At 37.6% G+C, this 22,887-nt stretch overlaps 1 pseudogene; it reads right to left on the bottom strand.

Moving 5' to 3' along the window:
* Positions 1-13,265: 13,265 nt before the first annotated feature.
* Positions 13,266-19,015, bottom strand: LOC138144598 (carbonyl reductase [NADPH] 1 pseudogene; annotated as a pseudogene).
* Between the last annotated feature and the right edge of the window lie 3,872 nt (positions 19,016-22,887).

Below are 22,887 nucleotides of genomic sequence, written 5' to 3'. Positions count from 1 at the left end.
GTTTCAGAGTTGCATATAGAGTCTATGCTGACCTTGTGAATTTGGTTCTTCTTGATCACTATAAAAGGACTCAACTGTTTTCATTCTTCCAATTTGCTTTTTTTCCCATTGTAATTACCTATTTCCTGGCCTTTTTAAAAGATTTCTGCTTCTGGGTTATTGAGGGCTGTGATCCATGCTTCTTATGATGGGAGCTAAGGGCCTGGTTATTGGCTTTGTGTGCTGTGTCCTCTGGGTGTCTAGACTAAGGCCAAGACCAGGGATTTCTGAGTTGCCTCAAGATTTCTCTGATGCTCACAGTGTAAGGGGTGGGTGGGAGGGGCAATTTGGCTGCTTCAGGATTCCACCTCCCAGCCCCTAGGCTAAAACTCATGTAGTCTATGCTGCTATTGGCTGGCTGCACAAAACTATCTGCCAGTTCCTCTGGTTATGCAAAGGCACATCTGGGATTCTGGCATTAGAGCTTGCTGACTCCACCCCCCTGGGGTTCAGGATCTCCTGCTGGTCAACTGAGATTGGGCTTGTTAGGACAGCACCTGCCCTTCACCTTTGCCTTGGCACAGTCACACCCACACCCTTCCTCCAGGACTCCAAAGTCTGCTGCTGGTTCCACTATTTCAGGATTTTACTCTGCAGCAATATTCTCTGGGTTTTCAGGGTCTTAGAGAGAGAGTAGAGCAGCTAGTGTTTACCCCACCATCTTGGCTCCTTAGAGTTCAGATAGTTGTTTTTTAAACATCCAGACTGTGGGTTGGTAGCTCCAGAATTAGCTGCTGATGCTGTGGGCCCTGTACTTTCTCTTACCCACCTCCAACAGATCCCTCATACTGTGATAAGAGGTTTGGGAATTGCCCCTGCAGTGGGTAAATCAGTTTTCCTGGGTTCACTCTGGCTCCACTCTGGTTGGGTCTTGGGTCTGTGCTGGTGCAGTTCCCATGCTCCATGCTTACCATACCCAGTCCTCTGTGCATACCTTCCTGGACTGAAAGTCTGCTATGCTCCATCTCCCAATGGATTCTGCCACTCTAAAATCTGTTCATATTCACTTTTTAGAGGTTACTGAAGGAATTCATGGAGGAGTTCAGGTGAGTTCCTGCTTTCACTCCACCATCTTGACTGCCTCCACTCCAGTATCTTTGACAAAAACTCCAAATGGCTTCATGAAGAGTTGGATACAACTTAACAATGACAATAAAATCTAAAATAACTACTCCTCTCCTATCACTAATATTTTTTCACCTTATTATAAGGTATAAGAGGATTGTAAACATGTGAAAGGGGGCAGGTATCAAAATTCTTTAAAAGTAAAACCAAGGAAGGGAGATGACTAGTGAAGTGATAAGGACTTGTGCCAAGGGGATGGCAGTGTCAAGGAAGAAAATGGGATAAGTGTTACAGTGGAGAGTGCTGGACTTGGAGTCAAGATGGCCATGTACAAATCTGGCCAGAGTACAAATCATACACTTACTAGCTGTGTGACCCTGAGCAAGTCACTGTAATGGCAAGTAAACAAGTACTTAGTGCTTGTTTCCGATGAGCCTTGCCCACGATTATATCAAGTCTTTGTTAAGAAACAGAACTTGGGATGCAGCTAGGTTGTGCAGTGAATAGAGCAGCAGTCCTGGAGTTAGGAGGACCTGAGTTCAAATTCAGCCCCAGACACTTAACACACACAAAAAAGTAGCCATGTGACCTTGGGCAAGTCAACCTTAATTGTCCCTCCAAAACAAAAAACAAACAAAAAAGCAAAAAGAAACAGAACTTGTAAAAACCACAGTGAGAAGAAATGCAATAGGAAGGGGTAGAACAGGGAGGAGTTAATTACCATATATAAGGAGAAGCCCAGGCTGGGAAAGAGCAGAACTGAGAAGGGAACACTTGTAGTGGCAGAGTTCAGAAGGAGAAAACTTGTGAAATCCTGGAGAAGGGTTTTTGGGGTCCTAGGAATATACTGACTATTTGTGTTGAGTTCTCAGACTTTGTGTGTCTGTGTTTATTTCACAGACACAAAGTGAATTGATGATGGTGCCAGCAATGTGAATGAATGTTGTTTTGGCTTTGTTAAGCTTTGTCTTCCCAGAAACAGAAACAGTGAAGGACTTGAGGTGGACTGGACACTGTGAGCTTCAATATGGAATGGGAACTGGACAAGGAACTGGATGAGGAGTTGGAGAAGGAGTTGAGAGCTGCCTACCTTTGAATCCAGGTGACAGTAGAATAAATTCAGGCAAAAGTTGGGACCATGGAAGATGAACCATGGAATCTGAGAGCTAGCAGTGAGTTAGGATGAAAAGATCTCTCCTTGGGTATTAATTCTGACTAAGAAGATCATGATTTACTGTGGCCTAGGGGTGGGAGAACTTTGTACTCTGTACCTTGTACCTCTTAAGGATGATTGAGTTAAGGATAATTGGAAACTTATTTCCAGTCAAGAAGAAAGAAGACTTTTTGACTGAGAGATTAAGACAATGTGACCTAGGGATGGAGAACTTTGACCTTCATACTTTGTTTCCCTTGAGGAGGCTTGCTCCTTAAGAATGATTGGGTTAAGTTCTTACTGAATGATCTCTTTTGCTTAAAACTATGTGGCCACTTTGGTGAAAACTATGTGGACACTTTAGTGATAAATTGTAAGTTATAACTTTGTGAATGTTGTACTTTTGTTTCTGTGAATGTTTTGCTTTAATTAACTGCTGAATAAATACAGCATTCACTATACTATGTGATTTGAACCTTAGAGCTATTCACAACAGCAGTTCTCTGTAAAACTGCTCATGCTTGGCTTTACAGTCACTTAACCTCTGTCTAAATTTCTTCATTTGTAAAATGAGAATAATAGCAGCACTTATTTGCTAGGGTTATTGTAAATATCAAATGAGATAATATTTGTAAATGGTTTGCATTCTGTAAAGCTTTATATAAATGTTAGATATGTTGCAAATATAGAATTGACAAGACAGCAGCAGGTTAAGTTTCTAATTTCAAATATTCCATACATTGTTCTATAATTCTCTTACTGATCTGATCTCTCCAACTAGATTGCAGTCTCCTTTACAGTAGGGGCTTCTAATCTTTGGAATAATTGTGACACATTCACCTTACCTGACATCCTTATTTCACCCACTGGTGACTTCATTTTCCACTATTCTTATGATGATCTCTGGTTACCTAGATTGCCTTGAAGCAAGTCCCTCCAGTTATGTTTACTCTAGGCAAGGCAAATGATACAGGAGAAGAATTTGAGTCATACACTTAGAGGTGGAAGGGACCTTTAAGTTCATTTAATCTCACACCATATTTTTTAAAGAATGAAAATAAAAGTCTAGATGGGTGGAGCTATTTGCCAAAGGTTACAGAAATAGCTTGCTAACAGGAAGGATTTGAACTCTGATTCCAGACCCAGAATTCTTTTAACTCTACCATGTGATAGTGCTGATTATAATGACATAGATTCATAGAAATAGAGCTGGAAGGGTACCTTGGTGATCATTGAGTTGAACTTTCTCCTTTTATAGATAATGAGATCGAGGCCCAGACAGCTGACATCATTTGCCCAAGGTCACATAGGTAGTGAGAAGAAAAGCCAGGAATGAACCTAGATCCTCTCACACCATGCCCTTCTTTGTGTGGTGCTATGAATTTCTTTCCTTTTTTAGGTAGTTGTTTTATTTCTTTCAAATTCTGTGTAAAGATAGTTTTCAACATTCATTTTTATAAGACTTTGGGTCACACATTATTCTCCTCTCTCCCTTCACTTCCCCCTTCCCAAGATGTCAAGCAATCTGCCATAGGTTATACATATGTAATCATGAAAATATTTTTCCATTTTAGTAATATTGTGGGGAAAAAACAGAAAAGAGAAAAGCAAAAAACAAAACAGGCCAAAAAAACCCACTAAAGACCAAACAAAAAAGTGAAAATAATAGGATCAATCTGCATTCAGAATCCATTATTCTTTCTCTGTATGCAGATGGCATTTCCCATCATGAGTCTTTTGGAATTGTCTTGAATTAGTATATTGCTGAGAAGAGCTAAGTCAATCATAGTTGATCATTGCACAGTGTTATTGTTATTGTGCACAGTGTTCTCTTGGCTCTGCTCATTTAATTTAGCATCAATTCATGGAAGTATTTCCAGGTTTTCCTCAAATCCATCTTATCATCATTTCTTATAGCACAAAAATATTAAATTACATTCATACATAATGATTTATTCAATCATCCCCCCAATTGTGGTAGATCAATGGAACAGATTATTCCCTCAAATTTTAATTCTTTGACATCACAAAAAAAGAATGGCTATAGCAGATTTTTTGTACATGTAAGTCCTTTCACCTTTTTTATGATCTCTGGGACACAGAAATAGTAGTGATATTGATGGATCAAAGAGTATACCCAGTTTGATTTCCTTTTCGACATTGTTCCAGATTGCTCTCCAAAATGGTTGGATCAGTTTGCAACTCTACCAACTATGTTTTTGTGTCTTAATTGTCCCACATCTGCTCCTGCATTTACCGATTTTCTATTTTGATCATATTAGTCAATCTGATAGGTGTGAGGTGGTATGTGAGAGTTGGTATAATTCCATTTGTCTAATTAATTTTGATTTAGAGCATTTTTTCACATGACTACAGATAACTTTGATTTCTTTGTCTGAAAACTGCCAGTTCATATCCTTTAACCATTTGTCAATTAAGAAATGATGTGCCTTCTTAGAAATTTGACTCAGCTCTGTATATACTTGAGAAATGAGACTTTTATAAGAAAAAAATTGCTATAGAAATTGTTTTCTTTCTTCTGCTTTCCTTCTAATTTTGTTTGAATTGGTTTTGTTTGTTCAATAACGTTTTACTTCAATGTAATCAAAATTATCTTTTTGCTTTTCAAAATGTTCACTGTGTCTTGTTTGGTCATAAATTCTTCCTTTCAGGGAGGAGCCAAGATAGTGGCATAGAAGCAGGAAGAGTCCATGTGCTCCCCCCCATAACCACTTCAAATACCTATAAAAATGACTTTAGATACTTTAGAGACTTTAAATACTTTAGAGCCACAGAACCCACAAAGTGACAGAGAGAAACAAACCTCCCTCTGAAGACAGCCTGGCAGACCGGCAAGAAGGGTCAATCACAGCTGGCTGGAAGCATAGCCCAGGCCCAGTGAGTCCTTGGTTTTAGCCCCAAGGCAGCCCAACCAGCCAGGGCTAGAGGGGCATCAGGAGAGTGGATCACTAGCAGCTGGGTGTTTTCCAGAATTATCAACCCATAAATGCCAAAGACAAAGTAAGAGGTCAGTTGACTTTGGGAACAGGGCATCTGGGAATGCAGTCTAGCCTCTGCCCCCAGGAGGGAGAAGCAGCTGAGGCACTGGTGGCCACTGCAGCATGACTGCTTCAGAGCTCCTGGCCTGCGGATTGTAGGGGGACCAAACAAGCATTCTGAGGGGTAATCACTCTTATTTTAACCTGCTTGGGTCTGCTTGCTATCTAGGGTGGAGGTCCTCTAGTGCATGACTAGTGTGTCAGAGCTAGTGGCGGTACCCAAGTAATAGCTCTAGCAGCTGAGAGAACCCCAGAAATTTGGGACAAAGCTCTCCTCTCTGGTAGCAGTGTTCTACTGTGGCAAAAGCTCAAAAGTCAAGTAATTGAGTGGCAACATAAGCAAGCAAAGAAAGCAAAGCAAGCATAGAAATCCAGCTTTGGACTCCTTTTTGGGGGGACAAAAAGGATCAAAGTATTGAAGAGGAGAAAGCATCAAAAGCTTCCAAGAAAAATATGAACTGGTTACAGGCCATAGAGGAGCTTAAGAAGGACTTTGAAAACCACATAAGAGAAGTGGAAGTAAAATTGGGAAGAGAAATGAGAATGATGCAAGAAAATTATGAAAGGAGAGTCAACAACCTGAATGAAGAAAATAAAGTCTTAAATATATACTAACTCAAATGGCAAAAGAGGCCCAAAAACCCAATGAGGAGAAGAATGTCTTAAAAAGCCAAATTTGCCAGATGGAAAAAGAATCTCAAAAGCTCATTAGACTGAAGCAAATGGAAGCTAGTGCCTTTATGAGAAATCAAGGTACTATTGAGCAGATCCAAACAAATGAAGAAAATAGAAGGCAATGTGAAATATCTCATTGGAAAACCACTGACTTGGAAAATAGATGCAGGAGAGATAACTGAAAAATCATTCAACTACCTCAAAGCCATGATAAAAAAAGAACCTAGAAATAACCCTTCAAGAAATTCTCAAGGAAAATTTCCCTTATGTTTTAGAACCAAAATAGAAGTTGAAAGAATCCACAAATCACCTCTTGTAAAAGATCCCAAAAAGAAAACTCCAAGGAATATTGTAGCCAAATTCCAGAGTTCCCAGGTGAAGGAGAAAATATTACAAACAGCCAGGGAAAAAACAATTTTAACACAATCAGTATAACACAGGATCTAGCAGCTTCTATATTGAGGGATTGAAAGGCTTGGTATATGATATTCTGAAGGTCATAGGAGCTGGGATTAAAACGAAGAATCACCTACCCAGCAAAACTGAATATTATGTTTCAGGAGAAAATATGGTCATTCAAGGAAATAGAGGATTTTCAAAAAATCTTGATTAAAATACCAGAGTTGAATAGAAAATTTGACATTCAGACATAAGAAGCAAGAGAAACATGAGAAGGTAAACAGGGAAAAGAAATAGTAAGGAACTTATTAAAGTTGAACTATTTACATTCCTATATGGAAAAATGATAATTGAAATTTATGAAACTTTTCTCAGTATGAGAATATTTTAAGGGAATACAAACACATACATATGTATACATACATACATACATACATACATGTGTTTATATAGGAGGGTATATAGGTGTCTGAATGCATATGTAAGTGTGTATGTATATATGTACAGGTATAATAGACAGAGGGCACAGGACCAATTGAATAGGAAGGGGTGATACTTAAAAGGTGAAACTGAGAGGTGAGAGAGGAATATAATCAGAGGAGATGGGGAGACACTGAATTAGGTAAATTACCCCATATAGGAGAGGCAAGGAAAAACTGTTACAATGGAGTGGAAGAACAGGAAAGCAAATGGGAATGGTTCAACCTTATTCTCATTGAATTTGGCTTAGGGAGGGAATGACATATACACTAAATAGGGTATCTCGCCCTACAGGAGAGTGGGGGTGGTGGTGGAAAGGGATGAGACTGGGTTTGATGGAGGGGAGGGCAGCTTGGGGGGGGAGAAAGAAGTTGGAAGCACACACTTTTAAAAGGGACAGGGTCAAAGTAGAAAATAGAACAAGTGGGGGGCGGGATAGGATGGAGGGTAATATAGTCCATCTTTTACAATATATCCACCATGGAAATGTTTTGCATAGCTACACATGTACAACCTATATTGAATTGCTTATCTTCCCATAAGGGTGGGTGATGAGGGAGGAAGGGAAAGAGTTTTGAATCCAAAGTTTTAAAATTAAATATTTAAAATATGTTATTATTATTATTATTTACATGCAACTAGGAAATAAGATATGCAGGCAGTTGGGTGTAGAGATCCATCTTGCCCTACTAGAAAGTTATAGGGGGGATGGGGGAGAATATAGGAGAGAGCAGATTAGGGGAGGGAGTATACAGTGGGATCTTTTTTTTTTTTTTGGTGCTTTGGGCAGGGGAAAGACAGGGAGAAAATTTGTAACTCCAAATCTTGTGGAAATGAATGATATAAAATAAAAATAAACATAAAATTTAAAAAAATAAATAAATTCTTCCCTTCTGCATAGATTTGACAGTTAAATCATTCCTTGTTCTCCTAATTTGCTTATGGTATCATTCCTTAGGTGAAATCATGTGCTCATTTTGACCTTATTTTGGTATATGGTGTGAAATGTTGGTCTATGACTACCTTCTGCCATAGTATTTTCCAATTTTTGTTAAAAAATTGGTTCTTATGCCAGAAGTTAGAGTCTTTGATTTTATCAAACAGTAGATTACTATAGTCATTTATTAATGTGTCTTGTGTACCTAATTTATTCCATTGATCCACCACTCTATTTCTTACTTAATAATAAATAGTTTTGATGGTTATTGATTTATAATGTAATTTTAGATCTTGTAAAGCTAGGTCATGTTCCTTTGCATTTTTTTCATTAATTCACTTGATATGAATTTTTGTTCTTCCAGATAAATTTTATTATTTTTTCTAGCTCTATAAAATAATTTTTGATTGTTTGATTGATATGGCACTGAATAAGTAAATTAATTTAAGTAGAATTATCATTTTTATTGTATTAACTTGGCCTACCCCTGAGCAATTGATATTTTGATATTTTCCCAGTTGTTTAGCTCTGACTTTGTGTGGAAAGTGTTTTGTAATTGTGTTCACCTACTTCTTTTCTTTGTCTTGACAAATAGATTCCTAAATATTTCATACTGTCTACAGTTACTTTAAATGGAATTTCTGTTTCTATCTCTTCCTGTTGAGATTTGTTGGTAATATATAGAAATGCTGATGGTTTATGTGGGTTTATTTTATATCCTGAAATTCAGCTAAACTTGGTAATTATGTCAAGAAGATTTTTTAGTTGATTCTCTCAGATTCTGTAAGTATATCATATCATCTGTAAAGAGTGATCTCTTTGTCTCCTCATTGTCTAGTCTAATTCCTTCAACTTCTTTTTTCTTTTCTTATTGCCAAAATTACAATTTCTCGTGCAGCATTGAATAATAATGGAGACAATGGATATCTTTGTTTCACCTCTGATCTTATTGGGAAGGCTCCTAACTTATCCTCATGACAGATAGTGCTTGCAGATAGTTTTAAATAGATAATACTTAATATTTTAAGGAAGATTCCATTTATTCCTAAACTCTCCAGTGTTTTAAACAGGAATAAGTGCTGCATTATGTCAAAAGCTTTTTCTGCATCTATTGAGATAAGCATGAGATTTCTGTTGGTTTTGTTATTGATATGTTCATTTATGCTAATAGTTTTCCTAATATCAGATCAGTTTTGTATTCCTGGAATAAATCTCACCTGGTCATGGCAAATTATCTGGTGATATACTGCTATATCTCTTTGCTAATATTTTATTTATTTATTTATTTTGCATCAATATTCAGTAGGGAAGTTGGTGTATAATTTTCTTTATGTCTTTTAGCTCTTCTTGGTTTAAGTATCAACACCATATTTGTGTCAAAAAAGGAGTTTGGTAAAAAGTTTACATGGTTTTGGAGTCAATTGTTCTTTAAATGTTTAGTAGAAGGTGTGGCTATGTGGTGCAGTGAATAGAGCATGGCCCTGGAGTCAGTATGACCTGAGTTCAAATCCAGCCTCAGATACTTAACACATAATAGCTATGTGACCTTGGGCAACTCACTTAACCCCAATTATCCTGCCCTCCCCCCTCCAAAAAGAAAAAAAAAACATGTTTAGTAAAATGTACTTGTAAAAATCCACCTTGCCCTGGAGATTTTTTTCTTATGGAGTTTATTGATTGTTCAATGCCTTTTTCTAAAATGGGGTTACTTAAATATTCTATTTCCTCTTTTCTTAATCTGGGCAATTTATATTTTTGTAAATATTCATCACTTTACTTAGATTGTCAGATTTACTAACATACAGTTGGCAAAATGGGTCCAAAATAATGCTTTAATTTCCCCTTCTTTGCTGATGAATTCACCCTTTTCATTTTTGATGAAATTATTTTTTTCAAATCAAATTAACCAAAGGTTTATCTATTTTTTCATTCTTTTTGTCATAAAACCACGTCAGTTTTATTTGTTAGTTCAGTAGTTTTCTAACTTTCAATTTTATTAATTTGTCCTTTGAGTTTCAGAATTTCTAATTTGGTGTTCAATTAGGAAATTTTAATGAGTGCTTGTTATAGTCTTTTAGTTGCAAACCCAAATCTTTGATCTCCTCTTTCTCTATTTTATTCCTACTAACATTTAGAGATATAAAATATTCTCTAAGTACAGCTTTGACTGAAGCCCATAAATTTGGCATATTGTCTCATTATTGTCATTCTCTTCGATGAAATTAGAGATTGTTTCTATGATTTATTGTTTGACCCACTCATTTTTTAAGTTTAGGTTATTTAGTTTCCAATTAATTTTAATATGTCTTTCCATGACCAAATTATTACATGTAACTTTTATTGCATTGTGATCTGAAAAGGATGCATTTAATATTTCTACCTTTCTGTATTGGCTTGTGAGTTTTTTATGCCCTAATCCATGATAAATTTTTGTAGGTGCCATGCACCCTGAGAAAAATGTATATTCCTTTCTATCCCCATTCAAATTTCTCTACAGGGCTATCATATCTAACTTCTCTAAAATCTATTCATCTCCTTAGCTTCTTTGATTATTTTGAGTTTAGATTTATCTAGTTCTGAGAGGGAGAGGTTGAGGCCCTCCACAAATATAGTTTTGCTGTCTATTTCTTCCTATAACTCACTTAACTACTTTTCTAACAATATGAATGCTATATCATTCCATGAATATATATTTAGTATTGTTGTTACTTCATTGTCTAGGGTACCTTTTAGCAACATGGAGTTTCCTTGCTCATCTTTTTTTAATTAGGTCTATTTTTGCTTTTACTTTGAAATTAGTATTGCTCATCCTGCTTTTTTTTTTAATTTAGTGAAGTCATATATTTTGTTCCAAATTTTTACCTTTACTCTGTGTGTGTCTATGTTTCACATGTGTTTCTTCTAACCAACATGTTGTCAGATTCTGGTTTTTAATGCACTGTAATATCAACTTCTGTATTATGTGAAAATTCATCCAATTCATGTTTACAGTTATGATTAGTAGTTTTATTTCCTTACATTCTATTTACCTGTTTATAATTTTTTCTATCTTTTCACCCTGTCCCTCCTCACCAGTGTTTTGATTTTTACCAAAACATCCCTCAATCCACCATCTTTTCAATAAGCCCCTTCTTTTATTTTCCTCTTCCTTTCCCACTTCAATATAGGGTAAGATAGATTTCCTTCCCCAACTGAGTATATATGTTACTTCCCCTTTGAGCCAAATCCAATAAGAGTAAAGTTCAAACAATGTTCATTCCATCCCTTCTTTCCCTCTACTGTAATAGGTTTTTCATGCCTTTTCATATTATAAAATTTACTCCATCCTGCCTCCTTCTTTCTTTTTCTCCCAGTACAATTTTTTCCATACCTCAATGATTTTTTTAATCATCACATCAAATTCAACTCATACCCACAGCCTCTAAGTATACTCTTTCTAAATGCTCTAATAGTTATACAGCTCTTAAGTGTTACAAGTATCATCTTCTCATGTAGGGATGCAAACAGTTTATTGAATATCATGTTGTGTTTTTTTTCTTTCTTGTTTACCTTTTCAGACTTATTGAGATCAAAATTTCTGTTCAGCTCTGATCATTTCACCACAAAATTTTTAAAGGGCACCTATATGATTGAATGTCCATATTTTCCCTGGAACATTAAACTCACTTTTGCTAGGTAGTTGATTCTTATTTGTAATCTCCTTTGACTTCTGTAAGATCATATTCTAAGCCCTCTGATCCTTTAACGTAAAAGTTGCTGAGTTGTGTGATCCCAGCAGCGGCTCCTTGATATTTGAATGTTTTCTGGCTACTTACAGTACTTTTTCCTTGATCTGATAGTTCTGGAGTTTGGTTGCAATATTCCTTGCAGTTTTCATTTTGGAATGTCTTTCAGGTGAATTTTTTCAATGACTATTTCTTGCTCTGGTTCTAGGATATCAAGGCAGTTTTCCTTGGTAATTTCTTGAATGATGTTGTCCAGGTCTTTTTTGATCATGGTTTTCAGGTAGTCTAATAATTCTTAAATTTTCTCTCCTAGATACATTTTCCAGGCCAGGTGTTTTTTCAATGAAGTATTTTATATTTTCTTCTTTTTTTCATTTTTAAAAAATTTGTTTGACTGATTCTTGATGTCTCATAGAGTTATTAGCTTCCACATACCCAATTCTTGTTTTTCAGGAATTATTTTCTTCAAGTAGCTTTTATTTTTACCTCCTTTTCCATTTGACCAATTCTACTTTTTTATTGTGGAGTTATTTTCTTTTTCTTTGAAAGAGGCAGCATCCACTTAATTGAACACATGTTAAATGCTTTAATTAACAGTAAAAAACAAAACAAAACAAAAACAAAAACTAATGTACATGACTGAGGGCTTGATCTTGGTTTGGCAACCCTGGTATGAAAATCTTTCCAGGATTAAACAGGACAAAAAAAGATTAAACCAGAACAACAGAAAAATCATGCAAAGTCAGATATTCTCTTAAGCCTTGCAACTACAGCTTAACCTTTAAATAGCTACTAACTTAATCCTGTATAGGTAGGGTCTTATTGAAACACGTGATTCACACAGAATCTTGTTTAGTTTGAGAGTTAGCTGCTAAGGTACAGAGGAATTCAGTGAGTCACACAAGATGACATAGTAAGTAGCCAACGTGGGATTCAAACCCAGATTCTTATTTCAAATCCTCTACTCTTTCTATGGCACTGATTTGCCTATTTGTCTTTGGGTTACAATTTCTCCAAATGCAGACCATATCCATTTAATTCTGTATATTTGTTGAGCACAATCATTTCTTAAGGAGCATCCTTAATTGAGTAATCTGCGAAGATGCATTGATACCAGTGAAAAGATCCTTAAATTTAGAAAGGATCTTAGGATTTATAAGAGAAGCCTTACATTCCCACAGAAGGAAGCTTTGTAATAGAGGTAGCTTACAATATGGCATCAGAAAGGTATTTTGCCTGAAGGCTACCCTGACACCCTATAATGAATGGCCTAGTAAATGCCCCAAAGTACATGTGTTGTACTCTCTGACCCCTGTGGTGTTGACTCATTATACTGGCATTTCACCAGCATAAAAAAAAAAACTGTATGTATTACCTCTTTCTGTGATGAATCCAATTCTACATATAAAACTTGGTTAGGAATGACTTAGATTTCAGAGTATTTAATGATTTATTGGTAATTTCTTGAAAATTGTATTTATTCCATTTAGATGAACTGAGTTTTATATGTTTTTCCTCCATTACAAATATCGAATCATTACAAATCTCAGTCACTACAAAATCTCTTACATAATTAGTAGGCAACTCAAAGGAACACCTTATAGGAATTCACTGTTACAATTAGTAAAGATACAAAATGTACTTTAATTCTTGTGCCTTTCCAAATGTACTTTTATATCAAATTCAAGATATGTACCACTAAAGTATTACTTGCATGGGTTCACAAATTACATTTACCATTTTTCAATCTTTTTCTCTGATACAAACTGACCACAAAGTTCTGTAACACCTGGGGATAAAAGAATCAAATAAACTGGGATTTCAGCTCCTTTCTCTACACTTTTGGGAGCCTTGGATCCTGCCAAATCAGTTCCCACCCATCCTGGGCAGCAGGCATTCAGAATAATATTATCTCCTTTACCTCTGCTCATTCAGTTGCCTGGCTTGGATTCTTTACAAGGAAGTGACTCCAATCTTGGACACTCCATAAGCAGTGTTAGGCCAACCTTGTTCCTCATGCATTCCCTTCTTTGCATCTTCCACAGATTTGTTCATGAGCCCCGCCAACTATTCCTCTGTGATTGTGTCACTTCTAAATTTCTACTGCAGTTCTGGACTGCAGTTTTTATGAGAACATACACTCATCAAGCTAGTCAGTCACCACTCTACCTTGGGGTTTTATCAGAGGCAATAATTCTGCAGATGCAGCTCTGGTGCCAAAAAAAGTTGGTTTGCAGTGTTACTTCTGCTTGAATAAGAAAAGGTGTGGTATCACCATCTTTGAAGGTCATTCCAGCTGCCAATTATCCTTTTTTTTTTTTTTTGCTTTTTGGAGGGCAATTTTGGGGTAAGTGACTTGCCCAAGGTCACATGGCTAGTTTTTGTGTTAAGTGTCTGAGGCCGGATTTGAACTCAGTTCCTCCTGACTTCAGGGCAGTGCTCAATTCACTGCACTACCTACCTACTGCACTGCCCCTACCAATTATACTTTTAAAGGAAATGTTTTCTTCAGTAGATTTCTCCGCCTTTGACCAACTCTATTTTTAAGTGGTTTTCTTCAGTCAGTTTTTGTTCTTTTTTCAAGCTGTTGAGTTTTTTCCCTTAATCATCTTATAACTTTCATTTCTTTTCCTACTTTTTCTTCTACTTCTTTTACTTCATTTAAAAAATCCTTTTCGAGCTCTTCTAAAAGGACTTTTTGGGCTTTTCATAATCCCCTCTTAGGCTTGCATGTAGGCATATTGGCATTCTTGTCCTCTTATGAGTTTGTGTTTTTATCTTCTTTGTTGCCATAATAGCTTTTTCATGCTCAAGGTTCTTGTTTGTTTTTGTTTTTTGCTCACTTTTTAAAAAGTTGAGCTTTGTTCCAGTGATACAGAGGGCACCATTCCAAACTTCTTGCACTGGCAGCAGGGGTCTGGTCACTGGCTTTTTTCCCCAGGATTCTGAGGTTGGCTGTTTACCCACTGTACTAAGGTGGTCCAGCCTAGTTGTGCCTATTTTGGTCTGGGCTCTTGGACTGGCAGTTTTCCTGTTTCTCTAGGACTATTGGCTTACCTGTTGGCCCACCAAGCCCAGACAGAGGTGATGGGGCTTTTTTATCTGTGCTATAGCTAAAAGTCTCTCACTGCCTTGCCTGGACACCAACTGGGCTGGGTTGCACTTCCCTTTTATCCAAGTGAGACAGACCTTTCCTGATATTCTTCTAAGTTATCTTGGGCTGGAAAATCACTTCATTCCATCTTTCCATAGATTTTGTCACTCCAGAAATTCTTTTAAAGACTTGATTTAACATTGTTTCCAAGGGAAAATGGAGAGAGCTCAGGCAACTTCCTAGCTTCTCTCTGCAATTTTGGTTCTGCCCTGCTCCTCCTACCATGTATTTCTTAGAAACATATAACTAGGAATCAAGAGACATTGATTCCAGTCCCAACTCACTAACAGCTTGCTCTTGTAAATTCAGCAAATTTCTTCATCCATTGGTCTTAGTTGCCTCATGTATAACATAAAGTGGTTGGACTCAGTGTTCTCTAATGTCCCTTCCAGTTTTTTTTTGTGTGTGTGTGTGTTCTCTGAATCTATGAAGGGAAGGAACAAATCAGGAGTAAATGATAAAAGGTGCAAGAACATTACTGTGGGTGGAGGATTGGTTGTTTTAGATTTTTTGTTGTTATTCAGTGATTTCAGATTCTTTGTTACTCCATTTGGGGTATTCTTACAGATGAGGAACTGAGGCAAACAAGTTAAGTCACTTACCCAGGGTCACATATCTATTGTCTGAGGCTGAATTTGCACTTCACAAAATAAAGCTTCCTGATTCCTGGCCTGCTACTCAATCCACTGCAACACCTAGCTGTTCCTGTACCCATACCTTTTTGTCATATATATAGAAAAGGATAGGTCTAGTAGAAGGATTAATATCCATTAAGATATATGGTTTGTTGACACTAGTGTTATGGAGCAGATGTCCACAGAATACAACTCTCTGGACTATGTTTTTCTTGGGGCAAAACTCTAAAATCAGAAGGGAAGAAAATGGTCCACAATAAGGCATAATGGAATTTTTCTGAAATTCACAAGCATCAGTAGAAAGCTATCTATAATGCAGGCTTCTCAAACAAGCAATGTTGACCCCAAAGCCTGGCAAACTTTGCACAGGGAAAGCTGAACACATTTTGATGGTACTAGAGAAATTATCCTGAGGTCAGAGAATCAGGATTTCAGTGAGGTAGACCAATAAAGCAGTGATGGGAGCTTTGGTGGAGTAGGAGAATATGTGCATGTGATTATCTATGTATGTATATAGGGGCTGAGGGAAGATTTTGTGTTACTGAATAATTTTGAGATCTCCTAAATTATATGTAGATCTCTGTTCCTTCTTAGAAGACTTCAAAGACTATGACCAAGTTAACATGCATTTATTAAGTTTTTCTTTTGTGCCAGCCTCTGTGCTAAGCATTGTGATACAAATACAAGTGAGCAAGGTAGCCACTGCTATCAAGAAGCTCACATTCTAATTTGAGAACACAACACATGCTGATAAGGATGGCCTGGGAGGAGCATTTTTAGACTGGGAAGTCCTGGGGAATAGAGATTGAGCCAGCTGTGAAGCACATGGTTAGCACGTCCTTTCTGGAAATGGTAATGTTGATTTTACTATTGTTCTCTGAGTTAGAGTTGAAAATAGGCTAGTGCAATGTCCAAGAGGATATTGGAGTTGTCTGAGAAGTAGCATAGTGGGCCTGAGTCAAGAACAAGACAAAGTGATTGCTGACCAATCAGAGATCAGGATCTCTCAAGTAGGACTATGGGTATGGAATACCACATACAATGGCAGGCTTGACCAATGTGTTGCCTAGTTTTGCTGAAATGATTTTCCTCTCCCCTCTTGTGTTCTTTGATGTAAGTGAAGGCTGGAAAGGGGGGAGTGAGGGATGAATTGGAATATAAAGGTGATGAAAAAACAAAAGCTATCAATAAAAATTTATATTACAAAATAACAAAGCAAATGTAGAAAACATGCAAATCTTTGGCTTTTCTAATGTCATTCTAATAAATATCAATGACAGCAAGACAAACAAAGCTCTGGGAATGAAATCAAAATGTATACTCTAGAGTCACAGATTACAATGACAAGTACAGAGTATGTCAATGCTAGATGTTGTGTCCTTAGATCACCTCACTGCTATTCAAAATGGTGTACTTTGCCAATGTCCTTGTTATAGCAAGATTCAGCAATTTAATTCATTAAAAATATAGTACAAAAAAACAAATTAAATGCCCACTGTGTACAGCGTACCAGCCAGGCCCATCATCCATGCATCCATACTCAACACATATCACAGAATACTGTCTACTTGTGTTCAATCTAAGGCTGGAGGGGACCTCTGACACCACATGATCCAACCCTCTTATTTTACAGATAAGGAGACTGAGACTCAGGAAAGTTAAGTGTTATACAAGTTACACAACAGTTATACAAGTAGTAAACATCTGAGGTTTTAAACACATGTTCTCTGAATCCAAAGTCAGTGTTCTTTCTATTGTATATGCCATTATGTCTCAAAAGATGATGACTGAACCAGGCTTCATGAAATCTCTGAACACTGAGCTTTTTTTTTCTTTAGAAAAAAAGTGCTAAATAGTTCTCAAATTCCCACTTTCTACTCATTTGTTTAGTATTGCTTTTTTTTTTTTAAGCAATAGCCATGGGAGTTCCAAATCAGAACCCAAAAGACACTCACACACACAGCATTAGTACATGACCTGTGTACCTCATACATTTGGAGTCAGATGAGTCAGGTTTGAAATACTGGCTCTACCGCTTGTTAATTTTGTCACCTTTGGTGGGTCACTTCATCTTTCTAACTCTTTGTATCCTTTCTCATAAAATAAAGAGTTGGAAAAGAACAGAGGATCTTAACCAGCAGCCTTTAAACTTTTTTTAAATAATATTTCAATAACTGTGTTACAGTATAATAAATTTCCTTTGTAATGCTGTGTATTTTATTTGATCTATTTACAAATGTTATTCAGAAAATGGGTCCCTAGACTTCACCAGACTGCCAAAGAAATGTTTCTTTTATCACAATGAGTTAAACACCTACAATTATAAGGTATCTTCCAGCTAGAAATCCTATGGTTGTGTGGTGTAGAAATATATACATTTTTCTTGGATCATGACAATTTTAGGGTTGGCAATTGCTAATTTGGAAGACCCAGCTGTCTAGGTACAATATATACTGTCAGAAAAGCTAGAATATAGGTGATATCCAACCTGCACATCAGAGCCAGTGCTACCATGGCTGCTTCTGGCCTCAGTTTATGAAAATCTTGATTTACTTGCCCCTAGTACAATTCCCATTGCCATGTTTTCAATTCTCAGAGGCCTCCCCATGCAAGAATATCATCTCACCCCAAAGTTCTGCTGAAAATTATAACAAACTTCCTCCCAGCATGCACCAGCCATGTTTTCCTGACCTCATCATTACAAGGTCTTAAGCAATAGAAAAAGCCATCCATGTTTTAAATTGTTATGTGGGTGATGAGTGTACTGAATGCCAAATGTGTCCTTTACAGCTTTAGCCCACACAGTGATGGAAAGAAAATAAACTAAAACCAGATAATGAGGAGGCACCCTGGTGTGTAGCATGTGCTCTGTGAAGCCAGCACAAATAGGAGAATCCATCATAATAAGCTTGTAGTCTTTGCTTTAAGCTTAAATATTTTATCCTGGCTTTCCTCTAACACCAGAGGGTTAAGGGCACCATACCTCTGTGAACTGCCTTTCAATACACTAATTCAAATGATATTCTTAATACTGCTACCACCGCCACCACAATCATCATCACTATCCCCATTATCTACTAATCACAAAATGCTTAAGGGGGCTATATCTGGACCCTTTACAAAACAAAATCAAAGCATATCATTTACCTTCTGTGCTTTACTTTCTGAATCAACTGATCAGCTCTCAGGATTTCCTGCTACATGGAAAAATGAGCATGAGAGAAATAAATGTCTTGTAATAAAGCTTCTGCTCCTCAAAAAAGTTATTCACCTTTGATGAATGGTTACTTATCTGACAACCTATTTTGAGTAAGAATTAATAATAGTGAGCAGCAGTGAGGTGTAATAAAGAGAAGGCTATCCTTGGAGTTAAGATAAGGTGCAAAGATGGCAGATTCCAGATCTCTACAAATGCTCTATCAGGACTTAGCATTTTACCTTCTCACAAATGATAGAAAGAACCATATCTGTCTTACTTACCATAACCCAGGAATACACAGAAGGACTCAGACTCAGACTCATGCAGAGATTCTTGGGTAGATGTGAGTGAGAATAAAGCCAGGTTGAAATCAAGATGAGAGGATACAGGCAGGCAGGCACCTATGCAGCTTTCAGTGTATTCATAGCCCTCTGCAACCAAATTCCATAGACTCCAAGCCCATCCAGCCAAACCTGGGGCTTCCCTGAGACCCATGATTACAGGAGAAATGTTTCAGAGTCTTCTGATCCAGCACCCCTAGGCCAAGCCATGGAACACTGGAACCTAGGTGAACCTTTGCTTAACATATGGCTAACCGCTACTTGGTTCCAGAGGAAACAGCATGGAATGTTACTCATGGGTCCATTTCAGCACTCTGAAAAACAAAGACTAAGGGTCAACCAGGTAGCAACAAGACCACAATCTAGCCTTATCCTTAGAGAAAGTAGCTTAGGTGCATTCATATTAGTGCTTTCAGTCAGTCTCTAAGAGAAACTTCCTTTGAAAAATCCAGTTAGAGTAGTCCGTGCAGCATGTGGTAGGAGCCTAGCTTATGATTAACCCCTGAGCATTGGCAATTAGTTTAAGAGCAGCCTAGGAACCCTTTGACAGGAGGGATTTGTCACTATATTCAGGATAGATCTGGTCCTGTTGACATCATTCAGTTTCAGAACTTTAAATAACTCTCTCCTTTGAACAAACCCAGAAAAACTTTGAACACATTGAAGACATACCTTGTTAAAGAAATGTTCAGCAGCTAAACCCTGAAGAGGGTAGTGATCCTACTACAAGTCCAGTGTAAAACCTAGCACTAGGAGCTAGTCCTCAGGACTGCTGCTGTGAATGGCTTTAAGGTTCTGATTACATACTATAGTGAACTCTCTATTTATTCAGCAATAAACTAAAGCAAAACATTCACAGGAACCAAAGCACAGCATTTACAGCAATATAACATAAGAACTTATTACCAAGGTGGCCAAATAGTCTAAACAAATATTTCATTCAGTATGTCACAATCTCAATCAATCAACATCTAAAGTCATCTTTTATCTTATTTGGATACTGGCTTCCAATCATCTTTAACTCAATCATCCTTAAGGGGCAATCAGCCTTAAGGTGTACAAAGTACAATGTACAAAAGTTTCCTCTCCCTAGGACACATTAAGTCATAATCTCATCAGTAAGCACTAAGTATGCAAGTAAAAATCTTGACAGGAGGCTAACTTCCAAACTCCATGTCTCCTCTTCCATGCTCCCAACTCTTGCCTGAATTCACCCACCTGTCACTTGGATTCACAGACAGGCAGCTCTCGGCTCCTGTTCTAGCTCCTGTTTTATATTGAAGCTCACAGCAACTATTTCACTTCAAGTCCTTCTAAGTTTCTATTTCTGGGAATACAATGCTTAATAGAGTCACAACAATATTTACACACATTAAGCTTAGTGGAATTACAACAATATTCACACACATCACCAGCACTATCATCTCAATTCCCTTTCTGCCTGTTAAATCAACACAATTCCACAGACAGAATGCTTCTATCTGAAAAAGTAACACAATCAACAGATAGAATGCTTTTATCTGACAAAGTAACACAACCAGCAGACAGAATGCTTCTGCTTGACAAAGTAACATAATCACAAGCCAACAGACAGAGAGCTTCTGTCTGACAAAGTATACAAATCAACAGACAGAATACTTCTGTCTGAAAAAGTAACACAAACACAAATCAAAACAGACAGAACAGATAGACAGAGTGCCAACACCACAAGTATTCTCCCTCTCAGTTCTGCTTGGTTCCAGCTCCTGCTCCTCCTTTTATATGTTCTTCTCCTTCCTATTCCACCCTTCCCATTGCATCAGCAAGGTCCTCCCACCTCCAAATCACAGGAAGGACTCAAAGGAACTTGAATAGCTGAAACAAGGAACTAAGCACTTGGATAACTGAAACAAGGGACCAAGAAGAAACAATTTGAGTATTGTGGAAACACAAACAGGATAACACAGGATCTGTAAACTTCTTCACGGAGGGACTGATGGGCTTGGAATATGATATTCTGGAGGTCAAAGGAGCTGGGATTAAAACTAAGAATCACCTACCCAGCAAAACTGAGTATCATGTTTCAGGGAAAAATGTGGTCATTCAATGAAATAGAGGACTTTCAAGCATTCTAGATTAAAAAAAACAGAGCTGAACAGAAAATTTGGCTTTCACATACAAGAAGCAAGAGAAGCATGAGAAGGTAAACAGGAAAAAGAAATCCTAAGGAACTTATTAAAGTTGAACTATTTACATTCCTATATGGAAAAACAATAATTGTAACTCATGAGATTTTTCTCAGTATGAGGATATTTGAAGGGAATATATATGTAAATATGTGTTTGTATGTATGTACATGTATGTATACATACGTTTATATGTTTATATAGGAGGTGTATGTGTGTACAAATACATGTTAGTGTGTGTACATGTGTGTACATGTATACATAGACAGAGGTCACTGGATTAGTTGAATAGGAAGGGATGATATCTAAAAAATAAATTGAGTTGAGAGAGGAATATAATGAGAGAAGGAGATAGGGAGAGATAGAATAGGGTAAATTATCTCATATAGAAGAGGCAAGAGAAAATTGTTACAATGAAGGGGAACAGCAAAGGGAATGGGTCAACCTCACTCTCATTGAATTTGGATTAAGGAGGGAATACCATACACATTCGATTGGGTATCTTACCCTACAGGAAAGTAGGGGGGTAGGGGATAAGAGTGGGGATGGTAAAAGGGAGGACAGAATGGAGGGGAGGGTAGTTAGAAGCACACTTAGACACAGAGTAAGTCTGTACTACAGTGTTTCCCCAATAATAAGACACTGTCTTATTATTTTTTTGGACAGAAAAACACCAGAGGGCTTATTTTCAGGGGAGGGCTTATTTTAATGAACATTGACAGCAATTTTAATAAACAGGTAAATGTGAACAAAAAAATGTAACTTTATTCAATAAGCAAATCACTGGGGAAGAACAGGATGACGCGCTCACTGCTGCAGCTCTGATTGGATGCAGCTCGGAGCGCGGCGTGCGTTTCAAGGGGGGGGGGGGGGGACGGTGCATACAGAGTGTACCGTAATGTAGCGTGTAGCACAGGGGATCACCTTCACTACAGTAGCAATCTCAATAGGACTTATTTTCGGGGGAGGGCTTATTATTGGGGAAACACGGTAGGTCATTCTATGGCACTCTCACCATTTTATGGTGCTCTAACTATTCTGTGGAGCTCTCACTATTGTATGATGCTCTCCCTCTTCCATGGTGCTCTCAGTATTCTATGGCATTCACCCATAGGGCATTCTATGGTGCTCTCACAAACATGAAGATAGGATGGGGTCTTATATACAGCCTGTTGTGGAAGGAATCTAAGAGTGGTCTAGGGGAGGAGTTTGGGGAGGGTCTTCAGGAGGAGTTAATGAGGTCAATGAGTGATTAAGGGTGGAAAGTCACTGGAGGCCACCTGGAGACCACAAAAAATGTTGGGCTAGGCCAGTTCAAGGGTGGATCAACACTTTGATAGGTTCAAGGGTGGGAAGTCTAGTAACAGAAATTTGGGTTCAGCCACAATATAAGGCTTATTGCCTCATGCAAATGCCTCATCAAATGAGATTATTTAATCAAGAGTCTAAGGGAGATTCCCAGAGCCTGTACCTCAAAAACTCAAGGAGAGCTTGCAGGGGCTCCCAGAGCCCACACCTCATCAGAATGTGTGGGGGCAGGATAGGATGGAGGGAAATATAGTTAGTCTTTCACAATATATCTACTATGGAAACATTTTGTGTAACTACATATTTACAACCTGTATTGAATCATTTATCTTCCCAGTTGGGGTCAGTAATGAGGAAAGAAAGGAAAAAATCTGGAAATCAAAGCTTTAAAAGCAAAAATGTTTTTTTTACAGGCAACTGGGAAATAAGATATATAGGAACTGGGTAAGTAAATCCATCTTGCCCTACTAGATAGTCAGAGGGTGGATGGGGGAGGATGTAAGAGAGAGTAAATTGGGGGAAGGGGTATTCAGTAGGATCACTATTTTGGGGT

The sequence above is a fragment of the Petaurus breviceps genome, unplaced genomic scaffold, assembly GCF_028583685.1.
Source record: "Petaurus breviceps papuanus isolate PSGF00001 unplaced genomic scaffold, PetGlider_PUasm1.0 90701, whole genome shotgun sequence".
NCBI lineage: Eukaryota > Metazoa > Chordata > Mammalia > Diprotodontia > Petauridae > Petaurus > Petaurus breviceps.
Note: the sequence above shows the minus strand (reverse complement) of the source record. Positions and strands in the feature narration are given on the sequence as shown.